Source organism: Carlito syrichta, unplaced genomic scaffold (assembly GCF_000164805.1).
Source record: "Carlito syrichta isolate Samal-C Ts95f unplaced genomic scaffold, Tarsius_syrichta-2.0.1 Scaffold287842, whole genome shotgun sequence".
In the NCBI taxonomy this organism is placed as follows: domain Eukaryota; kingdom Metazoa; phylum Chordata; class Mammalia; order Primates; family Tarsiidae; genus Carlito; species Carlito syrichta.
This window is the reverse complement of record NW_007231938.1, coordinates 24,170-30,665: the sequence shown is the minus strand read 5'-3', so window position 1 is coordinate 30,665 and position 6,496 is coordinate 24,170. Positions and strand designations below refer to the sequence as shown.

Here is a 6,496-nt window from a genome sequence, read left to right as displayed (position 1 = left end):
GGGCTTCAGAATATCTCAGAGGGATGCTCCTCACAGACAAAAGGGCTTGTCAATTTAATTCTCGACCCATCTTCTCCTTACCTGAAGCTTGGGGAAGAAAATAAATACTTAATTTTGAATTATTCAGAGCTTAGGGCACATAATAATATTTAATATTCTATAGTTTTCAGTTTTGGAACCTTTGGCTTATACATTTTTCTCAATTTATGTTACATTAATCAGTGGTAGTGGTACCACATGAAACTATAAATCTTGGCCTTCCATATCTTCAACACACGAAGAGTGGCTGAATGGTACCTTAAATATCCTGTAAGGTTGTTCCGTGTACCCAACAAAAGATTAGGGCAAACCATTCCACTTCTACATCTTGAGCAGGAGTTAACTAGTCTTCAATCTCATCTTCCCAAATACCTCCATTAACATCCACAGCATGAAACAAGTGATTAAATAAAGCACAGGGAAATGGGATCAGTGAAATATTTGTAAGGGTTTGGTCTACAGAGAGAACCCATACAAATCCAGCAGAATACTGCATACAGCCAGTACTTGTCACCTTGTTACATCCATCTAATTTCTCTATGGGAATTCCACAGCATGGGCAGCTCTTTGAGTTCTTTTCTAGCCACTCCTTACTTTTCATCTCTTCTAGTGCCTTCTGAATCACCCTCTTACCATATCTCTGCTCCAAAAATCTTTTATTGGACTCATCTGCTTGCAGGTACTTGATTCGTCAGTCCATTAATTTCTCTGCAGTCACTTTACATGGAGAGACCCCATGGTAGGTCAGTCTGCACAGAGTACACATGGCAAAATGCAGCTGGAACAGATGCCCATGGTGCAGCCAGGCTCCTGCATCACAGGCAGCTGGCAGCATGACTGGGGGCAGTACACCGTATCTGCCATCAGGACCGAGGTGGACTGGAGGAGTAGGCGGCCGGTCATAACAGACGAATAACTCTGCTTCCACTAGCTCTTTGACCAGGCCAGGAGTAGCCACCGAAGGGCACTTTGGTTCCGGGCAGTTGAGGCACTGAACCAGGCTGGTCTCTGATCTGGATTTCAGAGTAGACCTTCAGATAGGCTTTGCAGCACACGTGCCTGAACTCGAAGAAGTACATGCATTCACTACCCAGCTTCTCACAGAAATGGATATTGCACAGGACCAATTTACTATTAAAGCGTTTTATCTGCTGAGCTGATCAAAATCTAAGATTTCCTGGATGAGATTTGACAATGATTCCACATCTTGCACCGCTTTCTCCTCCACAGTGTTCTCTTGGTCCACATCAGATCCAGCAGCACCACCGAAATCTAGCTCTGTGTTGAGAGAGGCTTGAGCTATCCTTCTCTGCACTTTTTTTCTGAGACTCCATCTTGAGCTCAAAAGGAGAGACAATATTCAGGTATGCTAGGGTCTCTTCCTTAAGAAACTGCATCCAGGCCAACAGAACCAGGCTGCCACCATGCTCTTACCACAGGTTGTCTAAGTCCTTGCAAAGAGGACAGAGTGCTCACAAACATCTTCAAATTGTGTGGTAAATCCAAGTTGATCCTGGTTTCTCCATCTTGGACAGACTCTGCTTTTCTAAATTCATCTCCATCATAAATACTTGCCAGGGCAGGCAATTCATCCTCCTGAGCTTCTCCGTCTTCTGACCACATTTAATTTTCTGAGGAACTAAAGGTAATCTAACACTGCAGACTATATTTCAGTTTAGTGAGGAATTCATGCGAATCCCGTTTATTCTCCAGCAGTGGAACTGTGACTGCAGAAGCTGAATACGAGGCCGAGACTTGGAGCTCATACTACGTATACTGTAGAAACCCAGTCATCAGAAGCCACTGCACCAGTGAGGAAGCCCCTCCTCTGCGGTGTCTCCCTTCCGCCTGGGAAACCTTCCTCCTCTGTCCTAGCCCCACGGCAAGTGGACCCCATCTTAGGTCAGCCCTTGTCTGGTTCAGCCCGCTGCCGCCGTCTTCACTGTTGGCCCCCCACGAGCTGGGTTGTTTGTGCGAGTAACGCACACCCCTGAGGATGTCAGGGGACACTGTGCAGGCAGCTAGCCTAGTCCTTCCCTTCCCACTAGGCACCCTGCCCGGGCTGAGGACTGAGGCCCAGCAAGCAAGCCCGGCCTGGCCATCCCTCCTAGTATTCGAATTTTTTGAAGTGTTGAGTCTTTGGGGCTTTCTGAGTCTATGTATTCATCTGTTTTGCATTGCTGTAAATAAATGTCTGAGCCTGGGTAATTTATAAAGAAAAGAGGTTTATTTGGCTCATGGTTCTGCACGGTGATGATACCTGCTTGGCTTCTGCTGAGGCCTCAGGGAGCTTTTACTTGTGGTGATAGGCAAGGAGAGCTGGCATGTCACATGGCGAGAGAGGTAGCAAGAGAGAGAAGGGAGGTGCCAGACTCTATTTAAACAAATAGCTCTTGTGTGAACTAATAGAGTGAGAACTTACACGTTACTGCGGGGTAGCACCAAACCATTCATGAAGAGCAGCCCCTGTGGCTCAGACACCTCTTGCCAGGATCCACCTCTAACATTGGGGATCACATTTTTTTTTTTTTTTAATTGGAGTCCCACTCTGTCACCCAGACTGGAGTGCAGTGGCCGCTCCTGGCCACTGCAGCCTTGACCTGCTGGGCTCCGGCGATCCTTCCGCCTCAGCCTTCCGAGTAGCCGGAATTACAGGCATGTGTTACCACACCTGGCTGATTTTTTATTTATTGTAGAGATGAGGTCTCGCTGCCCAGGCAGTTCTCGAACCCACGGGCTCAGGCAATCCACTCACCTCAGCCTCCCAAAGGCGCGGGATTACAGGCTGAGCCACCGAGCCCAGCTGGGGATCATATTTTAACATCAGATTTGGAAGGGACAAACATCCAAACCATTATCAGTCTGTAATCATGTCATCTTGAAATAAAGATAATTATGTTCCTTTTATTTTTCACTATTCATAGCAGTTATTTCATTTTATTGACTTTATTGAATATGGAAACATTGAAATTAATTATGAAATATGCTTAACATGATATACTTGGAAGCTTTTAAAAACAATGACGCACATGTCACATTGTTATTATTATTATTTTGATTTGGAGTCTCATTCTGTCACCCAGACTGGAATGCAGTGGCTGCTCCCGGCTACCGCAGCCTCGACCTGCTGGGCTGCGGCGATCCTTCCGCCTCAGCCTTCCAAGTAGCTGGAACTACAGGCTCGCACTATCACGCCTGGCTAATTTTTTGATTTATTGTAGAGATGAGGTCTCGCCAAGTTGCCCAGGCGGGTCTCGAACCCACGGGCTCAGGTAATCCATTCACCTCAGCCTCCCAAAGCATGGGATTACAGGCTGAGCCACCGAGCCTGGCTTAGGTCATATTATTAACATAAAATAGTTTGAGATATATAGCACATGGTTGACAAGGCTTATAAAACTGTATGTATTGTTTGTATTACTTTCTTGTAATCACCATCCAGGTCAAGAATTATTATTTTATTTTATTGTCCAGGTCAAGAAAGATAACTTTGCTAGCCACCCTAGAAACTTCTCTGTGTTCCCTCTCAATCACAACTCCCTCCTTCCCACGTGCCTTTCTCCCCAAAATGACCACCATCTTGATTTTTATAGTTGCCATTTCTTTGCACTTCTGGCTTTATCTTTCAAGTGCGCATCTGTAGACATTATAGTGTTATCCATTGTTTAAGCAAGATATGTCTTTCACATCTCATTTAATCCATTGTTCTCCCCCCCTCTCTTTCCTTTTCCTTATAATTTATTTGTTGTCATCTCACCATTCATCAGAAATACCTTTGGGATCCGTGTTTCAACCATAGGTCGAAAATATTTTTAAAAAATACAATAATTATTTACATAGCATTTACATTGTATCAGGTATTATAAGTAATCTAGAGGTGATTTAAAGTATATGGGAAGATGTTTGTAGGTTTTATGCAAATACTACACCATTTTATATAAGGAACTTGATCCGTTCTTATGTCAATGTCTATGCAGCTTTTTTTTTTAATTGTGTGAAGTTCATTTTCTCGTCGAGATCTTAGGACGTGCTCATGGCAACACAATTCTTGGACCTTCTTGCATCCTGCTAACTGTTTGTTTGGACTCTCAATACTTTAATGCCCATTTTGTTAGGTCTAAAATCCTCAGTCCACATTTTCTTTTCATAGGCACCTTAAATTAGATTTTTCATTATTTTTGCTGTCTATATCAGCTAGCATTCAATTAGAGAAGCAGAACTATAGGTGTGAAATAGAATCAAGAGTAATTATATAGGGATTAGACCTTATGTAATTGTAAGATCTGGTGGAGAAGTCTGTGCATGCCTGTGCTTCTGCGACTAGGGTTGGGCTTAAAGACTCTGTCAGCCAGGCTAGCTGTTGGAAATGAAATCTAGATGTGAAATAAAGGAGGGAAAGGACACATTAGAACATGTGAGGACAAACCAGAACCTGTATATGTTTCTTTCTCGATGGTATGGTAGTCCTCAAGAGGGGTTGTGTGGTCACCTTGGAGCCACATATGCGTTTGGTCCAGGTCTTGGAGAATCTGAGGGAGATCTGGTGGGAAGTGGAGAAGCCTCTGTCTCATGAGTAGGGGATGAGTGGAAGAAGGGAGGCCCTACCTCTCAGCTGCACTCATCTGAAACTTATCCTTAGCAACAGGCAGCTGGAAGCAGGATGAAAAATGCTGAGATGTTCTTGGAAAAGTTCAACTAATGTAAACAGACCTCAGACTGAGAGCTTGGGGTGGGGGAGGGGGAGGAGAAAGCCCTGTGTTCTTGGCCTCACCAGTCTGGATTAAAGTTTCCATCTTACTCATCTGGGAGGGTAGGGAAGGGAAGCAGAGCTTGGTCCAAATACATAGATTTTTCACTTATTTTGGTTACTGAATTCTAACGTTTCTTGAATAAATATTTCCTCATGTGCTATATTCTCTTTGGATTATTTCCGGAGACTTTAAGTGGGTGCTTTTAAAAGTAATTTTTACCAATTTCCCAGGGGAGTGGGTTCACAGAGCTGCTCATGCTGCCATGTCAGAGAAGGAACTCCCCTCCTACCTACATCTTCTATTCCATCTTTTGTTCAGTTCTTTGCACACAAAAGCACACATTTTATTTCTCTCCTGGTGCAATAGAACTTTATGACTCACTGGAAGGTGGTTGATTTCTGTTAGCAAGGGCCAAAACCTAACACACGACTTAGTCAACCAAGAGGGAAACATCTGATTGGACATGAGGAACTGAATGCTCCTTTTCCTTGTCTTCCTCCCAAGATGCTATAAAAATGACAGCAAAGGAATAACGAAGGACCAAATCCCCAGTGGAAAGAGCTGGAGGAAGTCTAGAGTGAAGTGAAGATCTCAACAGATTTTAGAAAACTGAAAGCCAATAGGGGAATGTGACTGATAAAGGGGGATAGAGGAAGCTGCAGACCAGAAAAGGTGGGGAGCAGTTTGTGTTTGGGGAGGAGAGGATGTTTCCTTCAGATCCTTATGTAGTCATGGATTCCAGATATAAGGTCAGATGAAAGAGAATTGAGAAGTGGAGCTAAAAATGACTATTAATTTAAGGAATGTTCAGAATGGTTGCTTCCTCCCCCTCCTATTTACACAGTACTCAAAAGCCAGATGTTCACTCCTGTGAAAGTTATTAGGATAAAAACGGAGTCACTAATGTTAAGAAAACCCTGATAAACAGAGCCACGGAAGGCCAGAAAGAAAGAGTTCTCATGCTTGTACACCTGATAACAAAAACTATTACAAAAGACCACAAAAACCACAATTTTGCAAAAATGGATATTGCAACCTTATACAAAAATACTACTGCAAGGGCATCTGCACAGCAACTGTTTGTCCAACCTGAGACAGGAATCATTCTTGTTATTGATTCATATAGCCAATGATGATTATTTCAAAACAATTATATAAATCTCCTAATTTTTCCCTTTAACAGCCTTTGTCTTTCTTTACCTTCCTGAATAAGTACTTAGTCTACTATGCCACACGTATTCCCATTGCAATGCTCGATTCCAAAATAAATATCTTTTATTTTAGAAAGCCTCTCTGTTTATCATTTAGGTTGACACTTCCTTGGCAAAACCCCCAAAGGGCTCTTCTCCTCTAGAAATGAAAAAACTGTCTGTAGACTGTCTTGAGAAAGTGTAGGTGTTGATGCCCCAGTGTAAAGTTCTCTGTACTGACATATTTCTATTTCACGCAGAGAAACTGCTCTCCAATATCTGTTGTCCTTTTTTAGTGGGACCACAGTTGCATGGGAAATACGCATGTGCTGTGGAGTGGAGACATGAAGCGAGCAGAACCCTCAGACACTGCTGGTAGGAGTATAAATTGGTAGCACCACTTTGGAAAACTATTTGGTAGTAGTGATTGAGAATGAACATATGCATGCCCTATGACTCAATAATCTCACTTCTAATTTTATATATAGGATTTATGTTTGCTAAAAGACATGCACT

The 6,496-nt window shown here is 43.1% G+C and overlaps 1 pseudogene; it reads right to left on the bottom strand.

The window, feature by feature from the left end:
• Positions 1-382: 382 nt before the first annotated feature.
• Positions 383-1,662, bottom strand: LOC103255117 (annotated as a pseudogene).
• Positions 1,663-6,496: the final 4,834 nt, after the last annotated feature.